Source organism: Anser brachyrhynchus (assembly GCF_964034855.1).
Source record: "Anser brachyrhynchus genome assembly, chromosome: 1".
Classification (NCBI taxonomy): Eukaryota; Metazoa; Chordata; class Aves; order Anseriformes; family Anatidae; genus Anser; species Anser brachyrhynchus.
Window position 1 is genome coordinate 83,949,019 of NC_137694.1, and position 27,949 is coordinate 83,976,967.

A 27,949-nucleotide genomic window follows, 5' to 3' on the forward strand; every position below is an offset into this window, starting at 1 on the left:
TCTCCTCCTGCACCTCAGCTCCCACTTTGCTGCTGGAGCCGTGCGGTGGCCACCCAGCCCACCAGCCTGCGCAGGCTGTGGTGAGCATATGGGGACGGGGAGGCAGGGGAGCTGAATGCTAGCATTGCTAATTTTCCACCTTATTGTTAATCAAAGCTATTGACTGTGATCACTCGCCATCATCGCTTCATCTCCTGGCAATTACGGACCCAGGGGACTTCACCTCTTTGCCGAGAGGGGATGACGGGGAGGGGGGACGACTGTGCCTTGGCAAGCAAGGGGGGCTGCTCTACCTCTCCTGGAGGATGGGGCAGGAGAAAGGGGTAGGGCTCCTCTGTGAAAGGGCAACAGTTACACAGCATAGGAAGTGGGATGCATTTTCTGAGCTGAAAGATGCTTGCAGAGAAACACTCAATTTTAATGTCACATTAAAAAAAGAAAAGAAAGACAGCTGGTCAGCTAAACACAAATGGACACGTGTTTTAAGTCTCCAAGATAAATTGCTGATCAAAACACCACAAAGCACTGTGAAGGTAACTCATAATAATGAACTAAATAATTCAAAGCAAAAAATAAAATAAAAACCCCAGTGGCCCTGAAAACAAAACAGCACAACCCAAAGGAATTTGTTGTCAATATCACTAGATCTTTGGACTTGTCTGTAGCTGTGAAACTGCAAATTAAACTTTAATTATATTTTTTAATTTACTTTTGATGTTATGCGATGTTCAGTATATAACATCTAAAAAGCAACATTCGTATTTTGTTTAAAAAAGCTGCAAGAAGCAAATCTGTTCTCAAGATATCACTCACACAATAGGCTGCGTTTCTTCTTCTTGTTGACAGGTGTCAGACAATTTATTAATGATTTTAAAGACCCTGAATAGGAAAGATCTGTTTTACTCACACACACACACAGACATGTATTCTGGACTTTCATAATGACTGAAAGTAAATGTTCCTTTTCAATAAAACATATTTGCTGTTAAAAATCATCTTGGCTTCACAAAATTCCTAAAGCAACTATGTATGAAATTAAACTACAAAAAACAAAAGCAGTTTTTTTTTTGGACACAGAATTTTACTTACTCAGTCAATCTAATTTTTAAAATGGGATGCTGAACATTTATATTCTCCGTTTGTCTGCTAAGTACTCTTACAGAGACAGCATCCTTACAAATCCATAGCTTTTTAAAGGAATTCTTAAAGGAAAGCACAAAGAAAACCAAAATCCTCAGGATCAATCCAGTTGAAGGGACACACTGGAAAAAATATTTATTTAAAAAATAGTCAATTAAAAGAATTGACAGCACGCCTTTTAGATTACTGTTGTGCAAATTAAAAAAAACAAAAAACAAAAAAACGCCGCCAAGATGGTGTTTCATCTTGGCAGATGAAAAAAGTGAAATATGTTCATTTATTGGTCCATTTATCTTTGCTGGCTCACTAATGGCCAATGTCACATACGTCTTTAAAGCCTGCTCTGAAAATTGCTGTAGAGTGATGGGTCCGACACTCCGCTTCTCCAGATTGTTCTCTTATTTGCATTCAAGGGTTGACTGGGTCAGAGTTTTAAATTTACAGCAGTAAAGGACAGAAGGATGGGACATTTTTTATTAAATGAAGAGGCAGAGCCTGTGCATACTTTCTTTTGGGCAACTGTTTATAGCCAACTATATAAAGCTCAGACTGGGATTTCAAGCAATGAACCTGCCGATCGTCATTCTGAAAGATTAATTGCTTTCTAGGAGATTTAACTGCACACTACACAAAATGATTAAGAAAGGAGATGCACCGAAATCTCCTGGTGTGTTCTACATGAGAGCCTAAGGCATGCCGTCATGTGCAAAATATGATTACTAAATGAATTGGCCTGTTTTGTCCAAGATGCTCCCTAGGACATGGCATTCCCAACAGTGGGCCAACCCTCTGCGTAGCAGACCTCTCACAAAACAGCCACTGCTAATGACCTTTAGCGAGGCTCACTGTGGGCTTTAAACATGAGCAGTCTCCATTTCAGGAACTCTGCATTTACTCCAGCCAACAGGACATGAGAGCAGAAGCTCTAAACCTAGGCTACAACTACTTGCAGCCGTTTAGGCATGAAAATCTTGCCTTCAGTCCCTGCCGGTGATGGAAATGAGAAGATTAGTCTCTTTTTTAACACTACTCATATATATATATGATATTTGCTAACGACAATACCCTTACTATTTATGATTCAAAAGCACACGAGACATTATTCCCTCTCACGTTCTTTGAGAAATGCTACTTTTCAGCCTGGTCATAAAGAACACAATACTCAGCTAATGCTAAATTACGTGTGGAAACTGCTCTTGCTAAGGAATATCACTGAAGTTCAGTACTTGCTATGGGTGAATTCTCCCCATTTCACTGAAAGATAACTCTGCACTCAAGTCTTGTATTTAAGGTTTTGGCCCCCTGCACTGAGCTGAATGCTATTCCTTTGCTTCTGAGTCCCTGTTAAAAGAAATAAGTACCATTGACTGAAATGGCACATTTCACCATTAGACTGCCACAAAGGCATTCTGTTGACTGTGAGGCAAAGGACCTGGATGTTAAGATGTGATCTATTTTCTCATTAATTCCTTGCTGTAGGATCAGCTGATTTTCCACTTGGCTTTGCTAAATATTATGAATAATTTTAGATGACTATAATTTTTGAACTAATTACCATGAAAAACGAAAACAAAACACAACAAAAATAACAACAAACAAACCAATAAGTGGAGGAAATGAATGTGATAGCCTGGAACAATTCACCTGATGTATGAAAAATTTAGAGCTCAGTCTGACTCAAAGCAGGGGCTGAACTCAGAGTCCCATCCCTCAGAGAAATGCCATAATCACTCTACAGCTGGGCTCTCGCCAAGTTCAGAATAATAAAAAGGGGTAGAGGTTTCACAGAACTGACAGAGATGTCCCTCAAAACAACCCTCCAGTAAATTTGTATGTCTTGGTTGAATATCTCTATCAGACAGAAGGAATTTAAACCAAGGTCTCTGACATACCAACTGCTCAGAAAAGTCAGAAATAAAACTTACAATTTAAAAGATGCCTAATCAGTAATTGGTTGACTCATTAAAATATAAAAAAGAAACAAAAAGACACAGCATTTTGTTACACAGAAAACAATTTTTACTTTTAAGTATGTAAAACTTTAAATAAAAGGAGTTTTATTTTATATTTTTACTTTTTTTTTTTTTGAAGAGGAAGATGAAAAGTGAACCCTTGACCACCAAAGAAAAAGGGAAAAAGGAAAACCCCATTTTTTTTTATTAGTTGCTATAACACTTTTCTTTCACAGGAGAAGCATTTGAGCTATGCCTTATTTGAGAGAGGGAGCCCCTCACCATGATGAAAAAAGTCTCCTTTACTCTTTTCATGGCCATCTCTAGAGCCACCATTCATTCAGTTAGGCAAGTACCTTATGGCATTAAAAAATATGTATGTATATATATATATATATATATATATACTTGATAAAAGAGTGCTAGGTTTCCCAAGAGTGAGTGGTCTAGATTCTTAGGGGAAGGGTTTCAGGTTTAGTCAGTGCAACCCAAGCACAGACACCACCTGTGAAGCAGCAGGAGGATTTGGCTTAATCACAAAAGTTCTGAACAGGTTTAAGTTGTCCAACTGAAGATGGATTGCACCAAAGATTTATGTCAATGTATGGAAACTTTTCCAATGAAATTTCCACTTAAAAATCTGTAACTTATTGTATTTTATTGGACTGCCACAGTAGCTGCTAAACACCATTTATGATTTCATTTACCCATCTTTAATTATGTTTAAAATTATCAGAAAATCCAAATCCTAAATACTTGCTTTTCATTGCCTTGCCTACTAACACCTTAAACCTATCATTCACATTTACTTTCACAGCTACTTACTTTCACATGCTTGGTGCAACCCTAGCCTCAAATATTGTATTAAACATTCTTTTAGACATGGCTCAACTATTTATATGAAGGTCTGTCATGGTTTTAGCTCAGACAGAGTTAATTTTCTTGACAGAGGCTCACACAACGGTGTGTTTTGGATTTTTGATGAAAACAGCGGTGATAACCCGCCGATGTTCCAGTTGGGGCAGAGCAGTGCTCACATAGAGCCAAGAACGTCCCAGCTCCTGGTGCTGCCTTGCCAGCGAGGAGGCTGGGGTTGCACCAGGAGCTGGGAAGGGACACAGACAGGACAGCTGGACCAGCTGCCCAGGCTGTCCCACGCCACGTGGAGTTGTGCTGAACAATAAATATGGGGTAAAGGAGGAGGAAGGGTGGACATTTGGAGTGATGGCGTTTGTCTTCCCGAGGAACCGTCCTACATGCTGAGCCCTGCTTTCCAGGAAGTGGCTGACACCTGCCTGCCAGAGGGAAACAGTGAAGGAATTCCTTCTTCTGCCTTGCTTGGGTGTGCAGCTTTTGCTTTACCTTGTGAACAGTTTTTATCTCAACCCAAGTTCTCACACTTTTACCTTTCTGATTCTTCCCCCATGCCACATGGGGAGAACAAGCTAGCAGCTGTGTGATGCTGAGCTGCACACTGGGGTTAAGCCACAACAAGGTCACCACTGATGTTTTTTTCCACCAGTAACAGAAAGTAATGCCACCAGTTACTGCTTCCTTCGTACCAGCGAGCGATGTCTATATGCCGTGTCTTACTGAAGATGCATCCTTAAAAGTCCCCAGATGATTCAGTATTGATGCCCCAGCACATCTTCCTCCTTGACACAAATAAATGCTGAAAAGACCTTTACAGGCACAACTTCTTTCCACTATAGGAATCACGTGTCTGAAATACTACAGCGATCACACTTTATCTGAAGTTAAAGCCACTTACTGAAAAATGTCTGACTACAAAACTGTTGCTTTATTTAATAGCAAAACATAAACTTCATTATTTTTTGTTAAGTTTCTCTGACTCTCACTATCATCATCTGCCGGGGGGTACAACATTTGGAGGAAACAGCATGAACAGCATTTTGCAAATGAACATTAATAAAAGATTAGGGTGAAGCAAATGAATATAAACTACTATCAATATTAGAATTGTGTTCTACAAATTGGATCGATTCCCATTGATTCCTTCCTAGTGATCTAGAGGAATTCAGGAAGAGACGTCAGAAAAAAACAGCTCTGGCCACAAACCACAGACTAAGATGAGGAAATAAATTAGTAGCCTGTTTTTTCAGTACTGTGATTTATTCTAGGCTTTCACTGGAGTTACATTAGAAAAATAATACAACATGTCTTAAGGGATACTTAATTCTATTTCTTAATTCTATTTCATTATTTGGTTATCTATAATGACAAAACATCTTATGTTATCAAAGCAAAGTTAAGTAAGGATAGTACTTAAGTGAGAGCTATAGTTTAAACTAAATTAATTAGTGATAATTCACTTCTATGAAGGGAAATAATACATAAAATTATACATTAATTCAGAAAAAATACAGACAAACTTTCCAGCATCTAGACCTATTCTTCAGATCTGAAATGAAAAGGAAAAACTTCAAGCTACGGGGAGAATTGGGAATAACCATGCCACCCTCAGACCATCACAGCTTTCCAAACACAGTTCTATATCAGAAGCCTATGTTGTGTATGGCTGACTAATCCGGAGAATATCCCTATCAATATCTCATATTAGGTGAAGGGAAATATTCTATTATTTTTAATAAGACTTAACAGCACAACTTTCTAGAGGTACACTCACATTCAGCCATCCCTCTAACTACTTTAAATCAGGTTACTTAAGGCAGTTATGACCCTTTTTACTAGCTGAGGATATCTGCAAGTAATTAAGGAGTTCTTCATTAAAATTTACACCGCTCAGCTGCCTCATCTTAAAAGTTAAGAAAGGTTTAAGCTAAGGGAAAAAGACAAGAATTTGTTCTCACATAACGGTTTTAATCTGAAGATTTGGCTCAAGTATATTGGAAATAAAAATGTAAGGATGCTTTTTATTAATGGCTTATACAAGTATAGTCTAGCAACTCAGTACCCTTTCTAACAAAAACGTACACTTACGCACAGGTACAGAGACATTATCGACTAGGCACATGAGAATTTTCTGTTGAGAACATATATACTTCATGGTGTAAAAAAAAAAACCCTTTGGGTCAGATTCATCTGAAACAGCTACAAATACAGCTTCTATTCAACCATTTGAGCACCTTTTTTCAATTGTCTTTAAAGAACAATGCATATTGACTAAAAACCTGACAGAAACCCGGTAATAAATGCTATTTAAACACCTTTCCTTCCTTTCATTTCCATGCTACATTTGATAACAGCCATTAAATCACTAAAAATTAAGCAAGGACTTCCAGCTATGCAAAAGCTTGTGGCCAGTAAGTAATCTCTTTGCCTCTCACATATTTCTTTTTGAAACAGACAGTAAACGGAGGAGCCCACAAGCACGTTGGGTCTGGCTGAGCTGGAGTTGTTTTTCTTCAGAGCAGCTGGTGTGGTGCGCTGTTTTGGACCTGTGACCAAGAGCACCGCTGGCACTGCACCAGTGGCTTAGCTGTGGCTCAGCAGTGCTCACATGGTGTCAGGGCCACATCTGCCTCTAGTTCTGCCCTGCAGGGATGAGCTGAACCACCCACACCATGTATTGACACGCTCAGTAGATAGGAAGGGAAGAGGATGGTGGGTTTAGGAGCAAGCCTTTGTTTTGCTTGGGAACTGGCTGGGCATCCATCCACCCCTGGGAGGTGGATGCCTTTGCATCACTTGTTTTGTTTTCTGTTTTTTTTTTCACTTATTAACTTTTTTCATCTTGGCCCAAAAGTTTTTCTTCCCTTTACTCTTTCTCTCCTCTTCCTCTGTCCCGTTGGAGTGGGGCAGTGCATGAGGGGCAGTGTGCTGCTTTTCTCTCTACCGGGCTTCTCCCTGAGCAGCAGCTTCAGTGCAAGCCCAGCAAATGCATTCCATGTAGTACCATAATTATGTTTTTTGTTTGTTTGTTTTTTTTTTTTTAATTAATAAAGCATTACTTACTTTCCAATTCTGAAGTTGAAGTTCTATGTGGGATCCGTCATACAGGAAGCCACACAACCATGGCAACAATTCTGGCTGAACAGTTCTCAAAACCTGACATTTATCAGTGAGCACATAAGCATGCGCTATACGAAGGCTTTGACACTTCCTATCTTTTCTATTTAATTGTCCTCTCTGAACTTCCCCATCCTGCTTTCTCTTAGCTCTTTCCTGTACTTCTTGGGCCATCGCTTGTAGCCCTCTCCTGCTCTGCATCTGCTGCTATTTCTTTCCCATTCTTTCCAGACCAACCTGAAGACAACAGCCCCTTGGCTTAATGAAGTGGTGCTGGCAGCACATTAACAGGTGGCAGCTCAGCTGCTTTAGTTGCAGGGGTATGTAGGGACACATCACCAGCCTATATGAGGCACTACGGTTAATTAGGACAAGCAGTCATGTTCTAGGGAAGCACAAATGGATTTATAACAGGATTTTATTCTTTAAGGCAACAAGCAAGCTTTCTCCAGAAAATGCAGACTGAATGATTTATTTTGAAGTGCTTGCCAATCATCTTGACTGTGTTCAATACAACAGATGTGCAAGAGTGGGTGTGTGTTTCTTAAGAGGACACAACAGAACATCCCCAGCTGGAAGGGGCCCACAAGGATCATCAAGTCCAACTCCTTAACTTCTTTTCATATCAATATTTGCATTTTCCTTTCACTGGAAGTGCTGAACTTGACCTTGCTAATTCCCTAAGGAATGTCCTCTCCCCTGTTGGCTCTCTTATTAAGTTTTCTTCCTTATGAGAACTAAGATGTTTCTCAGGTGAGTTCTGATGATTGTGGGAACCACTATCAACAGATTTAAATAACTGCAACCAGGTACAGCTGAAGAACAGGTTTCACAAGCTTCCTGTGCTATCCTCCAAACCCACTGGACTTCTCCTTGCAATAATCAACTAACCCCATGGTAATCACCTCAAGGAGACCACACCCAGTCCTCCGGGCTTTAACCCATGCATCTGCTGCTTCTGTTACTCTAGTTGTGTGAGGTTGCTTTGAGCCTGAATTATGCAGCAGCTTTTCAAATAGCTGCCCCTAATATAGTCGCTAAGAATCAGATTCATTTTCTCTTTACTATCGAACTGGAGCATGGGATTACCCCACAAACAGGAATTAAAGCTGCAAAAACCAACAATGCTTAATTACTCCTTATTTTCTTCAGTTGAGTGACGAACTTAAGGAAGCTGATGATTTTTCCTTGCTAATGACTCTGTCACGGACAATGAAACTTGAGGAACTAATTCAACACAGCAACCCCAACAGCCATGCAGCCACATGATTTAAAATAAAACTACTGTAAAAATTAACATTGGATTTACACAGCTCAAGAGCTGAGAAAGCTTTTCCTCATTCTCTTGCTTTTCTGTACACAGTCATCTTTTGAGTTGTCAAATATATATATATGAAATGCAGCTATGTCATTTACGTTTTATAAGCCTATCTGCAGAGCTCAGCATGAAGAATAATACTAAATCAATGTATATCAATGCTTTTTTTAAGAAAGAATGGATGTATTTACAGTAATTCACTGCCTTGCTAGGGAATACACTGGCACACTAAGCAAGCCCATTGAATCTGGTATAGCAGATAGAAAGTCACCTTAATACTACAAGAATCCCAGTCCCATTATTCAGGAAACACTCCTAGCGACATTGTTCTTTATTTTTTTATTCCTCCTTTTGCAAGGATAGCATTTTGAACCATTTTCCTATCACCTTTGCCAATACGTTCTCTACCTTGCAGTGGTGACTTCAGCCACACAGTACTTCCTGATCCCTTTAGCATACAGAAGTCTCACGGAAACAAATCCTGCTGTTGTTTCTCTGGGCGTTCCCTTCCTTTTAGAATTCCACAGCCCCAAACCTTTGGCTATGACACAGAAGCCTGCAGGTATGGCAGGCTCTGATGGCCCTCTCCCTTTCACATTTAAAGACACTTGTGTTCCATTTTAGCCTGTCTTCTGCACAAAGCAGAACCTGGTAACGCCATATCCTATGGGGTGATTTGATGATTAAAAAAAGGAGGAGGTTTTAATCCTGTCACGGTTTACTATTAAAATCCTTGCAGACTAAGAGGAAAGTAGTTTGGTTTTAGCATGTACAGTGATGATTTTGAAGTGAACACTGCAAACGAAAAGGCAAAATGCAATGTAAACAAGAGATGGAGCTGAAAAACACACCACGTCAATCAGTACAGCTCTATAAGAATAAATTTTCAGCAAGCTCCAAATGTCATCAAATCACACATACATAGGCACACAAAGCAGTAGTAAATCGAGTCTGTTCAGAATTCTCTTTCCTATTAATCTTCCAAGACAGTGAATTAGCTGGAGATATCAAATGATTCTCACTTGCAATGTAAGTTTTTTTCTTAATCCAAAGAACGTTTTCTTTTATCCATACTAATGGAGGTAAGTACTTCGAGGAAGGTTTTGTCTTTTGTTATTAGATCACGGGGGTTCTCTCTGAAAAGCTCTTCCTAAGAGCTACTGCTTTTATGCCACACAATGAAATGCATTCTACAAAGGAGGTTTTTTAAAGTTTGGTCCTTGGAGAGAAGAGAAGCCATACAACAGGTGTTCTTTCTTTCTTTGTTTACCTGAGCTGACTACTCGCTAGTAAAAATCATATCCTTAAGAAAACAAATGACTGAGCATGTAAGCATTTGCCTGGAAAATTTGATATTACGCTGAAGTCCTTTCTTGTTAAAGCAGCAAAATGCTCCCATTGACTGTATTCAGGGCTCTGTTAGCACAGCTGTGAATACTTCAGGGAAACGGGAGAAAGAGCCACAAATAAAGAATTAGCAATTATTATCTCGGTCATAACAAAACATACACATATGTCCCAATCAACTTAAAAATTCAGCGTCTGAACCAGGAAAGTTTCATAGAATGGCAGTATGTTGATTTAATATTTCACAGTAGTACTTTAGCATCTTCCAGCTGGCAATCCCATTTCTCAGGGTGATTAATGTCAGCCTCAAAAGAATGTACCGGGTCAAAAATTACTTCAAGTTTATGAACTCAAACTCCAGACAAAATAGAACTATAATGAAATGAAATAGCCAAGGAGGATAACAATCAATAACTCTTCTATCTTGTCAGAATTCAGCTCTGCAAAATTAATACCAGATAAGAAATCACACAACACAGCAAGGGGTATTTGGGTTTACAAGGATCTTCAGATATCTCCAGATATTGTCAATTTGTAATATTGTGTACGTTGAACCCCAGAATTACTAGCTAGAGGCAGTAATTTTGAAACAAAATAAGACCTTCAATAGATCCATGGGAACTCCTGAAATAATTAGAGCTGTAACTGAAAGCGGAGAGCCCAAAGCAATAAAGAATGAACGCTGAAAAATGATATGCTTTAAACTACACAAATATGATGAGAACGATGCCAGTGTAAATAACAAAAGCATCCACGTCAAAATTGAGATGAATAAGAGTATCAAGATGGCAAAGACAGACCAAATCACATATTCATGCTCAAAAGTAACTGGACGTTTCAGATAAACTGCCCAATAAGACATTACCTTATAAGAAACTTTGTGTTGCTATCAGAAAATTTGTGTTGGTTTATGCAGAACAACATCAAAACAGCAAATGGAAGGAAACACTTATGCCACCTTTAAAAAGCAAAGCCAGAAAACATTGGAGATCAGGAAATTAGACTTCTCTTAGTAAGGGACTCATTTATCATCACAGCAATAACTGAAAAGGGAAGTACAGATTACTAAGAATACACTGGGTCTGATTTACTTATAGAAAGTTTCTGAAGTATATCATTGCTGGCTAGGTCACAGCTTTAATATCTCCGGACTGAAGTATAACAATGTATAGGAAGTAAGGGTGAGAGCTCGAAGAAAGAAAAATTGCTTTAGCAACCCCCAATTGTTTGTTTGTCCTATCTTCATTAAATGTGTTGGTGCAGCTGCTTTGAGCAGGAAACAAAAAATACTTCTGAAGCAATATTACACATATCATATGTTTTGAGCATGATTGGTTCCATATTGTTGGGGCCCTCGAGTGCCTCTAGCAGAATTCGCCAGCAAATTTTAATGTGTCAACCTGGATAAAAGTCAAAAGTATTCTTATGGACTAGGGATCCGGCACAGCAACTCTAAGAGGGAAGGTGATGCTCTGGCTCCAGCCTGACCCCAGGTGCTCCCCCAGGGGTTCCTCCCATGGGCTCCTGGTGAGAGCAAGCTGAGCCCTGAGGTGGCCACCAGCCACCCTCCAAACTCCTGCATGCCCTGGTGCTCTCAGGGTCCCCCTCCAAATTTGCACAGTTGGAACCTCAACCCAGGGCTGCCCCAGCTCAGTGGCAGTGGGGTTAGCAGCCACCAGCCCATGCTGGGGCCCACATGTGGGCAACACCTTTCCTACCTAGCCATTGAGGGAACCTATAATCAGCCTAGGTTTTAAGTTGAAAACTTTAGGTCATTGCAACGACCCTTTAATATTTGCCCTTCAAATGAAAGACGTGGAACACAATATAAATGTACCATATAGAAGAGCATACCAGAAGATCAAGTCCCTAATAAATACGGAGCTGTAGAACCAGATCTGTGCATGTAGCCTATCCATTGCAAACAAGTGATGGCTCACAATTCATTCAAATATTATTATTACTGTTAAAGTTAAGGTAACAGTCTGGCTAGTTCAGAACTTCATCATATGACGATATTAAATAGTTCAAGTTATATGCAAGATGACTTTAAGTAGCGTACTAAGCTTCCACTATATAATAGACTGAAATGGAAAAACATTTAAGATTTTTACAGAGTTAAAATTTATTTCAGTGACTTATCTGGGAATACAGGTATGAAAGATTATGGAAAAAGTAAACCTAAGAGAACAAAACAAAAGCACAAGAACATAGAGAAAGAAAAGTATATTTAGCATATTAAAGGCAATTAATCATCTTTCACTTTCATTTTAGGAGGCCAGACTATAGAAAATTCCCAGAGAAACTCTGTAATTTCAGAAGGTGCTAGATATGAAAAAATGAGACTAACACATTGGATCAAATAACAAATCCAGCTAAAAACTGATCTGATATTGAACACTGGTTAGAAAGTAAAACAACACAAAGTAGATTGGTATTGTTTTATTATACCAATTTAACATCTCAACAAGAAAAAACTTGCCTCAAAAGATGGTGAGAAAATTTAATCTTTAAAACAAAAGAAACCATACTGAGTTTACCAAATAATTCCCATGACTCAAGCCTTACAGTTTATCTAACTCTACTGAACCTTGTGTGGTTTTTCTCTGACGGAGAGTGACCAAGGAGTCATACGATCTTGGATGCAAAATACTGGACTTAAATATGCTGCAAGTGTATCTAAATGCTCAAAGCTGAATACAACTGGAGTGTTAAGCAAGTCAGTGAAATAAAGTTCACGTCCGAGATAAAGGCTGTTTCAAGCGTACTACAACAAAAGCTTCTAAAATTGTTAAACATTTTAGAATTTTTTCTTAGCTATAAAATACTGAGCAATGAAAACAAACATTTGTCACTGGAAATAATGTAATGAAAATAAAAATAATCTAGGTTGTTTTCCCTATAGATTTTATTTTGCTCAACTGCTATATGGCAAATGGCTATTTCATTGCTATTTCATAGCTATTTCTGAAAATGTGTATAGTCTCAGATAAGAAGGCATTGACATACACAACATAAAGGAAGTCATGTTTGGTGATACAAGGTAAACTGGGCGAAAAAATTAACTCTAGACAAAGGCACAAACAAAAATATTTCCATAAGCATTGACTGAACATTAACTGGCATTACACTGATTGGCACTCATGCCTAAGAAGGCTCCCTAGGTAAGCTCCTGCCTAAGCTTTTCTCATCAGCTTGAAACTTGAACATAATTACATTTGACTAGATTCAGGCTGAGCATGTCTCAGGGTCCTGGCCCCCCAGTCAGCCAAACCAGAGTCCTAGACAAAACTTTCACTGGTTTCCCTGCTGCCTCCAGCCACAGGTATCTTTCTCAAGGAAACCAAGAGGTCAGAGAGAAGTTGGTGTGTGGTGAGATCTCAACCTAATATGGAGACAAAATGTAACTGCACCTCAGATCCGCTGGTACAGACATCGCTTTGAGACTTCTGCCACCTTTATTCGTGATTGTGGTTAAGATTAGCAAGTGAATTCAGAAGAGTCTGGAGAAGGATACCCAGCAGATGCAGACTGTGCAATAACAGAAACCTTGTTCTGTAGTAAAATAGACTAAAATAAAAGACTTTCAAGCCCTTCCCTATCCCAAATCAGCTGGATTTTTCCTACATTACATAATTTGAATTATTACTCTGAACATGAACTACACTTTTCATAAATCTGAATGACTGACATGGCTCCAATTCCACAATCTAAACAATCATAAATATTATTACAATTGAAAAAAAGATCAGAAGAAGAAAAAAAAATCATATGATGATTTTTCTATCAGAATAGAATCAAAATTTAGTTGAATTTAAGCTGACCCCTCATTTATCATATCCAGTGGGCGAGTCAGTTAATGACTGTATTGATTCTCTTTTGTATTCATTTTTACATACACCATCCAACCAAGGTGAATGTAACCATAAGATATTAATTTCAGAGGAAAATATTTTGACAATAAATATTTGAAGGTGCAGTTAAGAATGAATATTATACAGTAGATTTAATGTACTGAAGTTATAGGGCATATCCGTTGAATTGTAGTGGGAAATACTGCATAATATGCACTAGATGATCCCTGGAAGTAGTGTATTACTAATAACTAAAACAGACTTCAACAGCAGTATATCAGCTGAGGATCTGATACACGTGAAGTGCCACTTTTACGATAAACTAAGGAGTACTGGGTTGCTTGGGAACCTTTGATTACTTGGAGAATAATGATGAAATCTGAGATCATGGTTACCCCAGCCTACCAGTATCTGAAGTTGAGAAGAGGGAAAATACATGCCATTTCTATGCACATCTGATTTGACAGGCATCATATGGAGTTTGTTTTTGTGCTTTCACTGAATTGTAAAGAACAGAGCACATGACTTCCACCTTAACATTTGCCTGTTTGAAGAAAAGTCGAGCAGTGAGACAAATGGAAATGATCCGTCTTTCAGAGGGAGAATGAATGCTCCACACTTTGTGCAATTGGCTTCAATCTGTGACTAGAGGTACAAAGCAGTCTGGACCAGTATGTAATTAAAACACAGCACAACATATCTAATACTACACTACAAACCAAATATGTCTTTTTAAAAATCCTGTAAGCAATGCCAGTTTTATTCATTTATTTCCCTCTCCCAACATGGAACTACTCTACCCTCCTTGTTTAATTGGCTTTTAAACATCACAACTAATGATCAGACCTTGATTTGCAGATTGAGTCAGTCAGTTATTTCATTATTCATGCTTTGAAAGTGTAATCTTTATACAGATCTTTACAGTCTTTTCCTCATTTATAAATCTCTTTCCATATAGCATTTTTTTCCCAATCAAGCCTAAATTTCCCTGGCATTTTTTCCAATGTTTCAAACTGGTTGATGATTTGTGAGCAGAAAACAAAACAAAGCTGAAGTCCCATCTTTCTGAAAACTGCGTTCTCACAGGCTTCCATTAGATGCTGGAAGGTCCCCATAGTAAGGAAGCTGTGAGGTGATAGGTAAATTTATCTTACGATTTCTTTAAGCTCTGTGGAGAAAAGAAAAAGAGAGACAGAGAGAGAAGGGGCAAGAGAGCAAGCACATTTGGTTTAGTCTGTGGCTCCTTTTAAGGAAAAAATTGATTTCTTTTGTATTTTTATGACTTGAAAAACTGGAAACAGATATCTGAGGAAAACAGAACCAGATCTCCTGTTGCAAGGACACCGAGTAAAATCCGGCCGTTGTCTCCTGCAGTGCTCAACCACCGGGAAAACCCGGGCTCGCCATGAGCCCCCGATGGCTGCAGCTGGGGCCGTGAGCCCTGTGGAGGTCAGGGGGCTGAGGCAGCGCCTCTGGGGAGAGCCTGGCTGGGGCCCACGGAGCTGAGCTGCAGCTGCTGCTGCTGCTGCTGTGAGGGAGGAGGCGGGGAGGGGGAAATCCAGAATGTCTGGAGGGATGGAAACACCACAGTTTCGCTTTCATCCCTCCAATATTCTCAGAAATCGCTCTGGGGAGAAGAAAGGCATCACTTGAAAGTCGGATTGGCCTGTCTTTATGCTTTGCAGGCATCCACAGAGAGTGGAAATAAAATGATAACGACCAAACATTTAAAACAGTGCAAGCTGCTGCCTGGATCTCAGTGAAGTGAGCGCAACCAGATACACATTCCTTCAACATTGTGACCAGTTATTTTAGCCAATGGCACCAAATAATAGGCAGTTACATGACAACGCCCTCACCCCAGAACAAAAATCCTTGCAAGTAAAAAGACTCTTGTACAGTCACGAAGCCACAAACTTGAAACTCAAGAAACTGTAGAAGTGAAGCTGCACAACTAACTGTTCTGCCCACAGCTTCCCCAGCCACATTTTAGTCATTAATTTCGTGACAATGCCAAAGTATTCTTCCAGCGCACAGAACAGGTGATGCTCGATCAATAAGAAACCATGAAGTATTTGTTTTCTCCTTGTTGTGAATACATATTCCAAGCACTGCTCTAAATAAAGATAGCTTCATTTTGCTAAGTGACCTGGCCTTATAGCCAGTGTAGCCCAAACCCTGCCTCGGAATTCGACTTCTTCCAAACCAACAAACTTGCAGATGCTGCAGTTGGAAGTTCTGCAAACATGAACTAATACACTTTTTTCCACAGCCGTGTGATCTGAGGTGGCTCTGTTGTCATCTCCGCTTCAAACACTGAGGTCTGAAGTGCTGGGGTTCGAGTCAAGTTCTTTAGAAAAGTTTACTCTCTTCAGACTTTCACCATCAAGGCTTCCAGCTCCACAATAAAAGCCTGTAAAGCTGGAGCCAGTACAGGGAGAAGGGGACACCAGCAATGTTCCCACAGACTGACAATCTCTGCATTTTGGAGCTTTTCACCTGCTGTCTGACAGCATCAGGTGGACTTGCTTCAAGGTTCCTGCCTAACTGGCCCAAGGAGTCAGGCGAATGACTCTGCCTCAAGTGGGGGCACCTCCTACCTGCACGAACATTACTAGACCAATAAATAATTAGTTGATTAATTTACAAAGGAGCATTTCCAATTGCTAGGAAAGATCTGCTAAGTATGGAATACATATGTCATTGCCCCTGGATGTGTTTAAATGATTTAATAGTTAATCTACAATATTCTGAGTAAGACTCAAATTTAACATCTACTTTTGCAAAAATACATTTAAATAATGCTATATGTGAACTTAAAAAACCTGGGTTTAGGTTTGTATGGCTATACAGACTTTGATGTCTTCTATTTTCTTCCCAGTTCCTCTCTCAACAAATCAAAAAAGTAAGTTCTATTGCCATTTGTATGTATGCATCTGAAAAAAATTAAATTAAATTAAATTAAAATAAAATAAAATAAAATAAATAAAATAAAATAAAATAAAATAAAATAAAATAAAATAAAATAAAATAAAATAAAATAAAATAAAATAAAATAAAATAAAATAAAATAAAAATCAATTGCTGAGGCAAATTTCTGCATGTGCTGCAGAAAACAAAACTATGCTGACGCAGGTTGATATTATATTAAGGAAACAGTTTATGACTGATTGGACTGATTGCTTGGGAAGAAAACAGAGGAAATGTTACTCTAGAGAACATTTTGACTCTGAATTTCGACAGCTTATAGAAAAAGAAACCTTCAGGAAAGACAAAGACATTTTGAAAGGAAGATTGCTAACCTGGAAGCCATCTCAGCTACTAAGTTTCAAATTTAAATATCTTAATCTGTCACTTATCCCATACAAATCCCATACAGGTATTAAGATGCAGACACCTCTGTGGATCTTTCTTGACTATTTATCCAGTTTATAAAACCAGAATAAAAGACTCCTAAGTTATAAAATATACATGCCCATAACAAATTGAAACATGCTCTAATGTCTCTGTTATTACTATAAACTACAGTATCAAAAATATTTCTGTGATAACCTCTGAGGGCTTCTTAACAAATTATGAGGGGCACAAATTTATCTAAGATATTTCTTAATTCACTTAAACTTCTTAAACACTGAAAGTTTAACAATTATGTAAGTACAACTCTTATTATACTAATCCTGTACTTTGAAGAGAACATTGTATTTGCATTGTAATTACATCTTGAGAAACATCAGCTGCTGCACCCTGTGAAAGAAACACTTTTGTTAAGCCTAATTCACCACTACTCCTGAAAGCAGGCACTTTGGTGAATGTGTGTAAGTATTCAGTGTTCTGTAAAATAATAGATTACTGCACGTAACACCATTTGTGGTTTGGAGGCAATGACAGTGATTTGCTTCTACATAAAGAGAAATATCAATACATTACGTATTAAAAATGTTCTTACTGCAGGCTTCTTAAATGGCCAAGTGACAATGTGGTCTTACAAACTCAACTGCCTTGGTTTGAGACTTCTAAACTACAAAATCTAACTACGCTTATCGGACATGAACATCACATCTTAACAGATCAATTTCTGTCTTTACAATAAACTAGTCACAAAACCGTTTCTGGTATTTCTGCTGTGGTGTGTACTACAGAAACCCCCTGCAGCACTCACACACGACATTTTGCAATACCACGCAGTGCAATGCTGGAACAATACAAGCTGGAAATACTTTCCTTCTTTACACACTCCCACTGAACGCAAACCCCACATTTGCAAGACTCTAATTAGCAGCTCCTAAGACAGTTGATTCAGGTCCAGCTAATTTGTACTAAGAAATGAACGGCAAAATGAGTTTTGTTGTTGTTGTTGTTGTTTTGTTTGTTTGTTTTTTCCTCTCTTTCTTTGCTGTTTTTTTTGTTTGTTTGTTTTTTTGAATTTTCCATTACATAGGAGCACCTTGTAATCAAACAGCTCTGGGATCATGTCTGGGTGAAGAAACCACATCCACTTGCTATGTAATAGTTTAAGAAATTAATGACCTTTTAAATATATTGAAAAGTCTAATTTGGAAAGAATAAGTGATGATGTGGTCTAAATATTTTACTTCATTGAGTCTGGGCTAGCTGCAGTAATCCCATGTTACTCTGAAGACAAAGAATATTTTCCAATAAAAACCTTGGCATCTATAAATCCCACATGGAGTTTCCATGTGTCATTGTTGTATGATTAAATTATCTCACTTTTTTTTCCCCAATATATTTATAATATATTGACTTTTTTTTTTTTTTTTTGCCTGTTATTTTTCTTCTAAATCTAGGAGGAGGAAAGTTAAATTATTTTTGAATCCAGAAGCAGAGAAAAATAATTAGCTTAAAAAAACTCCAGCTACGGTCTGAAATGGCTTTTACAGGCATAAGAGGACACATTATTAAGGCGTCGTGTTGTGGGACTTTCCATGGCTTGAGGCAAATGCTCTCCCCAGGTGAAGCTGAGGATCCAACCTTTCTCATAGTTTGAAGCTGCTGTTTCTAACCTTCATGGTTTGTTAGCCAGGTGACCTTCGACCTTTGATCCTGGAAAGACTATTAGCAGTGACTCCAGGAGATTTGCCTCAACAACATGGCTGTAGGGGTGCATTCACAGGTGTATTATAAATGCAATTTATCACATCATTCTGCAATTAATCACTGGGATATCATATACACTTAGAATGTGTACATATACACATATGTGCAAAGTGAATGTATTTATATATGCATGGAATAAAAATCGGCATTAAGTAGAGATAAGCCACACTGCATTCATAATACTGCTGTGACCTGCTTTTATGTGTTTATTCCCTACTTGATCTAAAATAAAAGAGTTATGCAGGTACTTTGCTTCAAGCAAGATCTTAGTGTTGTGGCTGGGGAAGGTTCTTTAAACAGTGCTATGGAAATCAATGACATGTGACCAATTTGACAAAATTCCCAACTCTTTAGATTACATACTGAACTTCAGAACTTGGGGCAGGTTTGACTGTAGCAAGTGTAAACACTTCAACACCTGCCATGTTTGGGGCATTATTGTAATATCAATAATAAATAATATTCCAGAGCATAGAGGTGTTTAGAAGAACTGCCAGTAAGGAACAATAATATTTCCTCTCTCTCTGTCACTGTAATTTCCACAGTTTGCACTTCTCCCTTCTCATCAATTTTCTCTGTTGCATTTCTAATTGTCTTTCTCTCTAAAAATTTCTCTCTAAAAAATAAAAAAGGCCAAAAGGAAGCTTTCTGTAGTTAAAATGTATCACCTGTTAAGTTCTGCTGTTTGTTGTAGTTGTAAAACCATGGCACACCTGGTATAGTAATCTCATATCTAGCTACGGTATTTGTAAACAAATCAGTCAATCATTTTTCCATTTAAATCATAACTGTAATGGAAGTGTATGCCTGAGACAGGAAGAATAGGGGATACGATAATAGAAGGTCCAAAGAAAATGACAAAATAATGTTCCTTAATGCAGGTAAGACAAAGCAGCAATGTTTAACTGCATTTACAGAATTTTAAATATATATCATTCACATGTAATGCAACATGATTCAGAACAGCTGACCTTTTCTTACAAAGAGTGAAGAAATGGATTCCCCTACTGACAACTGCAACTTAAAATGGCTCCACTGACCTAACTGTAACATGAACCGAACGCCCCATCTTGCGAAGACTTTTGTGCTTTCTATTATGTGCTGTGAGAAGTCTCAGTGACCTCATGGCTTAGAAGGTTAAGCAGGCAACCATGCCTTCTCTTAACATTTTAGTTGACTTGTGGTGTAGCAAATGAAGAAAGAAGAACTGTCAAGACTGAAACTAAGCATTTTGTTCAGGGGTCAATTATCTGGACTGAAAGGAAGGGAAGGATGGAGAATAAGAGTAGAGTCACGAGGATGGAAGAGGGCAGAAAAAACATTTATGGAGAAATAAGTTCTAGCTGCTGACTCATTGAAGCATTTATCAATAAAGTGCACGAGGATATTCAGCGTACAGATTCAGTATGCATCTGTGACTGCTCAATAGTTCATGGATTAAGAGCCACAGACACAATTAACAGCCCTCCTGAGCTTTTAAATTCTAATGGCTATCAAGCCTGAAAGTTTCTCTTTTTTCCTTCAATAAAGTTTATGGGTTGTATAACATGCATTTAAAGACTCTAGATAGTTCCTGTACCCTATTTTGGCTGTATGGTACCCTTTGGTGATATTACTACATAACCAACCATGAAGAAAGAGGAAAAAAAAAAAAAAAACACTTTCCAGACTATTTTTCCAGCTAACAAATAAATATTTAGTTTGTATAACAAATACGTCCATTAGAACTGAGGAAAAGACATAAACCCTAAACAAGCATAAAACTTGCCTTCAACCTTCTGCTCGTCTCATTCCACAGTTTCTACTTTAAGACAGCAACAGAGACAAATCATCTCTGTAATTTTTTCCATCATCATTATTGATACAATTGTATCATTTACACCACCACCATCACCACAATTTAAAGCACAAAGACAATGAATGCACTCCTTCATTACATGGTCTCCAAATATGCAGCAGTAGAATATGACACATAAAACATCACTAGTTCAGCAGAACATTGAACACGTAGTTAGCCTTATCCCTTAAACAGCAGTTAAGCATGTACCCCCATTTAAGTATGTTTAAACTATACATTCATTTCAATGAGATTTAAGCACATGGTTAACAGCAGCTGTATGCCTTGCAGAACAAGGATAAAAACAGTATGAAATTATTATTGGTTCTACATTTTAATTTTGCTATGTCTTTTAAGACAGACTTTGAAAATGGTTTGTAAATACATTCATTTATTACTGCATGTTCACTAGTAGACTTGTGCTGCGGAGTCCTATAATATTACAGAGCAGATTCCTCATGTTATTAAAAAAAATCAAAATACATATTATATGCAATGTCTTCCCTGTAAAATGATATGCCAACTTTCATAATTGTTTGCTATTCTCTCTTTACAAAAAATTGGTATCTTTGAAACCTCCTAATTACAATAACAAATAAAAAGTCCTTTTTAGTAATAAGGAAGAAAACTGGCACAGAATCATAATAAAGAAAAGCCAGCTGAGAAGCCTGCTACAAAACAATACTATGCATAATTGGTGTTTAATTATGCAGAATTAACAAATGGCAGCAGCACTGGTTGTATTACTTGACCAGGGCTCTTTGCCAAGTCAACAAGCTGGTTTTAATGTAGGAAGTAACCCATTCAGTTATCTGGCGCCTTTGAGCAGGGCCCCGACTGCTGTGTTCTCCATCTGTGTTGCCAGAAACATTTAGCAGAAGAAAGAAATTTGTTGATTTGCTAAAGCAAGATAAATTTCTGTCATTGATATGGGTGAATGCACCAATAAAATCATAAAAAAGTTTTCTAAACATTTTATTCATCTGGTGCCAAAGATTTAGTAGCACCATGAGCGCTCAAAATACTAATTAGTATGAATTTTCAGGGTTGATACGTTATACAATAGAATATTGAACGTTTATTTGAATACATTATGTCCACTAACCCCTCCCCTTTACATGCACACATACTTGAAAGTATTTAAAAACATGCTTAAATATTTATGTCCTCTAGAGCATCATTACTTAATTTTCTCCTATGGTAAGCAATTAATTTGCATTTTGAAATGAACACAACTATGATGACGCATATGAGAGGTTCCGGCAGAGCGTCTGCCAGAGCCCCCACTCACAGCCGACCCCCGTAACAGCACTCAGTGCGGTCCTTGCCACCAGCTCCTCCAGCTCCCTCCTGCTGCAGCCAGCTGTGGCCACAGGGCTGGCCTCATGCACCCATCACAAGATGTTCTGACCCCGCAGAGTTTGGATGCACTTGGAAAAGCCTTCCAGGATTAAAAATGGAGAAAGAACAAAAACCCCCGGGGAAGGGGAAGGCAATAAAAACTCTTGGGAGTGCCCCAAAAGCATGCAGCACTCTGCCCCTGTTCCTTCTGAACTTCACTTTTATGCTTAGGTTTCTTTGAGGGTTGTCACCATAAGAACTGCAGGAGACATACTGCCAATGAGTGAGAACCTTCAATGAGAAGTATATTGATGCATATATTTACATTGCATAGAGCTGTTTGCAGGAAGGCAGCAGACTTATAGAAAGCCATGGAAAGAGAAGCCAATTGTGTGTTTTGATAGTACTGGGAATACGGATTGGAAGTAAGCAGATGGGAGAGTCTCTGTCAAACAAACTTCTCTATAGATTTGCATAGGTACAGGTTCACTTTAATAGCTGGAGCTGGTGTTAAGATCCTGACTAGTTTTCACTTAGATTAGGGTTGAGATGAGAGCAAGATATGTGAGCTAGTCTCTTGTGAATTCTAGGGGAACAGCTAATTTTGCACAATCTTTCCCACAAAGAGTCAATGTCATAGGAGTCTGGTTGCAGATGAAGAGAAACTAAGAGCAGAGAGATTTGTCTTCTGCTTTCAGTGCTTTCCAGGATGACAGGGTGCTCTCAAATCCAGGACACCAATCTGAGTGGCACAGAACTATATGAGGGCCTCTTTCAGATCCCAGAAGCAGTCCCCCCTCAAAACCAACAGGTTTTAGGATTTAATGCTCATTTTAAACCCCACCCTTACTGGCAAAGAACAGCAGTTTTCTCATTCCTTTATTGCTACACTTTTTCAATGATATTCAGCATCATAAAAGCTGCATGTTATGTTTGGAAACAGAAAGAAAAATAAAAATGCCCCTCTGTGTGTGTATCAGTGTGCGTCTTTACAAAGCTGAGCTATTTCCAGCACAAACACAAGTAAATCTGGACATCCTCATATATTCTATATTTTATAGGCCCAGTAAAACTTGGTCAAAATCCACTTAAACTTGTCGGTTGTGTGACTTAACCTTTAGGGTAGATTAATTAGATTAACAGACCACATACTGTAGATTCCAGTACTTCCTCAATGGCTATTAAATTACACAGAAGGAATTATGTTTTAGAGCCCTGCTTCCTTAAATCAAATTCCAGCCCTGTCACCTTTCTTTCATTTATTAGACTGCAAAGCTCTTGTTCCTTTCGTAATAAAAACTGAACCTCTGCTAAATTCCATCCTTAGTACTTGAAGTTACTCATGATTATTGTGCTTAGGATCAGATAACTACAAAATCTGAGTCTAAACTGGGAGAACACAGTCCATAACAGATATCCTACCAAAGGAATGAAAAGGTGCCACGTAATTTGTGCAGAGGCAGGGGGTGGCACAGTACCCCTCAGCTACAAGCCGTGCCCCTTGCAGACCAGAGCAGCGGCTGTGCAGAGTGGGTGCCAGCGGGGCAGAAGGGTGGGCACTGGCTGGGAGTCTGGCACGATGCAGAAGAGGCCACTTCAGCTCTCACCGTCATGACTGATAAGGCCAACGTGCAGAACGCCTTCTCATTAAGGCACTGCCGTGGGTAAAGAGGGCTCAAGAAATACTTCTGCAGCTTACCCAGCATGGTTGCTTTTTCTTTCAACCCGTCGTCCAGGCTGACAATGAAGATTTTGCACACCTGTCGTGTATTCTCAGACACTATGGAGCCTGGCACGCCCGTAAACATGAGGAAAATATCCAGTCTTTGCCAGAAAGTGTCAGAGAAACCGTATACACGTGACACAATGCGGCCAGTCAGCCGAAGAGAAGAGACAAGGTTCTGGGCTTACTTGCACTTGCATCTACCTACAACCCGTCTTCCATTTTAACCTGTGACACAAGAACGTGGCTACAGACACATCACCTACCGCACGCTCGCTGATGCGCACTTTTCCACTCAAATGCCAGCACGTTAACTGCTGTCAAAACTGCTAGAAACACTCAAAGAGTTCACACAGAAACGTTGGTGACAAGGTATTTTTTTTTTAAGCCAGGGGGTTGTCTAGACTAGCTTTGAGTCATGCCTCCCAACCCAGCGTGCCCAGCCTCAGGCTCCACGAACACTCCCAGCATCACAAACAGCGTTTGGGATCATCACAATAGGCTGCCGGAAAAGCTTGTAAACATCAAGACTTCACAATCCCCTCTTTCCCCGCAGCTCATTTCTGCCCTGTGATATTACATATTTCTACAGTCTGTGCCCAGCCTTCTCAGGGCCCCCAACAGCTGGTGTGGCTCCTTCTGTGCTGCCCACACTGCCGTAAGCACGCTCTCACCGCCCCCAACGCATCCCTGCAGCCCCATGAGCAGCCAGGGCAGCACGCGGCTCATAGTGACAGGCCGATTAGCTCTGAGGGCAGCAGCTCGCCCACAATTGTATTTCTCCAAAACTATGTAATTAAACCCACAGAGCTTGAGTAAATAGCAAAGCAATCTTGGGGAAAGGGCTTGATGAATACATACAAAAGAACCCTTCACCTTTATTTACAGCATGCTAAAAGCCACCTGTTTATATACATTTTTAAGACAGAAATTTCATTTTGATCCAAGTAGGCAGACAGAGTCTTTAAGCTGTGGGAAACAAAGAAGGTTTGGAACAACAGATGCAGTAGCAAACCATGACAACCAGCACTTGTGACCAGGTAGCAGAGCCCAGGAGGTGTGCCTGATGAGGCAATTAGGTGCAGGGGATGCTTGTCAAGAGTGCCTTGCATCTTCAGGCAATCTGTTAGAGGGACTCTGACAGAGCCTACAGAGGAATCCAAAGCTGCCCCAGCTGCTCAGAACTTCAGGATACGAAGTGAGCACCACGTTTGGTGCAAAGCATGACAACTTGCAAAGATTTCTTACTGCAGTCATTGCCAGTGGCCAAAAAATTATTTACATACCATTATATTTTACATTGCATTTTTGCACCCTGATGATGCTGACATCTTCGTGCTTTGCACAGAAGGAAGAGCCTGCTTATTTTACACTGTCTGTTCTTGCCATCCTAATTTGGATGCCATCTACTGCTGAAGAACCTTCTACAGTGAGAAGCTCCTCCGCAGTGATTTCAGGCATCTGAACTACAGCTATGGGCTGGAAGAGTCAGTCCTCATTTGTTAAGGACGTGTCAGCTAGAGATAAGCAGCTGAAATTGCATACCTAAAATTGGTGATCTTATACTGCAGTGTAAATAATGTAAAAGTGGGTCTGCCCCCAAACATGGTTCTAAATAAGAAAAGAAGGAAAACAGAGGCTTTAGTTTGCTATATGACACAAGTTAGAAGAGAGGGAAACAGTAACCACAATGTCAAGGTCTATTCTGCATTCACCAGACCCCATTTGCAGTCAAAGGCCTTTGTATAACCACATTTAGAAGTTAAGCAAAAAAGAAAATCTTACCATGAATATTGCAAAGAAAAAAAAAATCTCTTTCCCTTCCTTGAATCCTGAAAAAATAAAATTCTTTTATGCCTTCACCTTCCCACTTAAGATATACATTTGCATTCTGAACTCTATTTTTCTCCCATTTGATTACCATACTGAATCTGGGGGAGAAAAGCACATGGTGAAAGATACATTCTTTGAATGAAAAAAGGAAAAATTCTTAGTGTCACAGATGGCTGTCAGGATGAAATGAAGCTTGTGTCTGCTGAGGGAATCAGATGCTAGTGTGAAATCTGAATAGAAAGGAACATAGCAGAAGGCAACATTTCAAAAGGAGTGTAGCACCAACTGGCATTGTGAGGGTTAATTTACTGCCAGGAACTGCTGGGCTTTTCATTCTCAGTAGACACACAATGTAAGATCCCAAAAGTACCCATCATAATCACAGATGCCGGGGATTAATGCTAAAATGAAAGCTTCATGAATATTAAAAATATCAAAACTGCTAATGATGTAGCAGGGTTTGGAATAACATCCAATCTGAAAATCTAAGAGTGTGCCATGCAGACATAGTGAGACACTGTCTTTTTAAAACTGATTAAACCTACTCAATTTGTAACAGAAAGAGGCTTATGCATATTAGGAGCTGAATTGACTGCCAAACTTTACAAATTGCACAGGCTAATTACCATAATTAAGCCTTGGATTGAAGAAGAAAATTCCATTTATCTCAGAATGACTCAGTGGAACTTCAACAAAGAAGGCAATGTACATCAGATGTATTTTCCCCCCCCCCTCCTTTTTTTTTTGCCCCTAAGTGGTGTTTCAAAACCAGTAGTGAAAAAATAATCAAAGTGACAGCATAGAAATACTTTTGCTTGAAAATCAGAAAAAATGAATAATTTAAGGATCTGATTTTGGAATTTGCAGTAAATACTCCTCCAAAAACTAGTGCAGTGAAAAAAATGTTATATTTTTCAAATATAAAGTCTGAATTACAAGGTTATGCAAATCCACATGTATTTTATGACCTGAAGCCACATGCAATTCCTGTAACTATGCTTCATCAGTTTCCTGGGGACAGCACTGCTCAGTAGTTGACCCATTGGACTCTCCTGCTGCTTGCCTCTCTCATGCCAAAGCCAGGAAGTTTTCTTGCACGATAACAGCCACCACATTTTAAGAGAAAGGTAACATACTATTCTATGACTTCGAGCTGGATCCAAAGCCTTCTATTAATCTCACTTAAATTTGCATCTTGTCTTTAGGGATTGCTTACTCTATTAACTATAAAAGCTTTGAAAAAATTGTTATGGGATATGGAAAAATCTCTCACTAATAGTATTTCCTTTCCTCTCCCCATCTAGGAAGAAAATATAATATGAAGGTCTTCCTTAAGCTCACCTTGGGTTTTAAGTCACAAATGTATGAGACCATACACACATACACAGACATCACGAAAAGAAGAATTACAGGATAGTGGGGAAGTATTAAGACTCCCATGGGAAATGTGACTGACTTTTTGCCCATCGGTTACATCAATTTTGTTTGCATTTATCTAACTTTTGCTCCCAGGATGAAGACGATATCTACACATTTTCAGGTCTCTTTACAGTATGCCTTGAACAAAATGGTCCTTTAAAAAAAATATATATGTACAGATTCACTTCCATAAAATAAAGCTCAAAAGCAAATAATAAAACAAACAAACAAAACCACAAGGCAAATTAAAATCACCTGTGTTTCCTTCACTGTAGAAGTCAGGCTAATTATAGTAGGTCTGCCGTTATGGGCATGTTGTAAACACTTGTAAAAATAAATGTGAATTAACAGACTAAGTGAGCATATTTAAGAAAAAATAGACAGAAACACAAAGATCTTCATGTTCAAACAATATTTCATTCAGCTGTAACATTAGAGTGATCATGGGGACACCTAAACTGACCTCTGCAAAGAGAAATCAGCATAGCTGCATTTAGGAAGTACATGAATTTTCTGGAGCATACGCTTATCAAAAATTCACTAACATTATAGAAGAACATATCCACATGTGAGCATGTAAGATAAGAAACTACCAGCTATTTCTAATCCAGTATTTGCATCCAGCAAGAATGATTCAAATTTTTGATTTGCTATTACTCAACTTATTTATACAGATCATACATATCTGCCTCTATGCAATGCTAATCTCATCTAGTAACTAAGACACAGAAAGTACCACTGCATTTGCTCCTTAAGGAATCTACAGAAATGATATGAAAAGACCAGACCATGGATACTTTTACAGAAATCTTTCATCTATGCATGCCATGCTTTACCCTCTCTGACATGACTGCTAATGCAACCAACTCAGAGATAGCCATCAGCTGAAATTCCACACTATGCAAACTATCCTGGCAGGAAAAAAAAATAATAAAATACTCTGCATTCTGAATAATCAGAAGGGATTAATTTCACATACTCAAAATTAAGTTTATGTTACTCTACGTGGAGACAGAAGAAAGAAATACATGTGGAGCCCCTGTAGACATGCTGAATTTATAGGACTGTGATATGTAAGTA

The 27,949-nt window shown here is 38.8% G+C and overlaps 1 protein-coding gene and 1 long non-coding RNA gene across 3 annotated transcripts in view; one reads left to right on the forward strand and one right to left on the reverse strand.

Annotated features, from left to right (window-relative positions):
- Window positions 1-27,949, reverse strand: part of ROBO1 (roundabout guidance receptor 1) — a 702,920-nt gene that overhangs the window by 387,017 nt on the left and 287,954 nt on the right. The window lies entirely within an intron of this gene.
- The window catches only part of LOC308193783, a 72,819-nt gene continuing 44,883 nt past the window's right edge, over window positions 14-27,949 (forward strand). Inside the window, exon 1 of the long non-coding RNA XR_013949916.1 lies at window positions 14-27,942. This is a non-coding gene — a long non-coding RNA (uncharacterized lncRNA). The remainder of the gene's footprint in view (window positions 27,943-27,949) is intronic.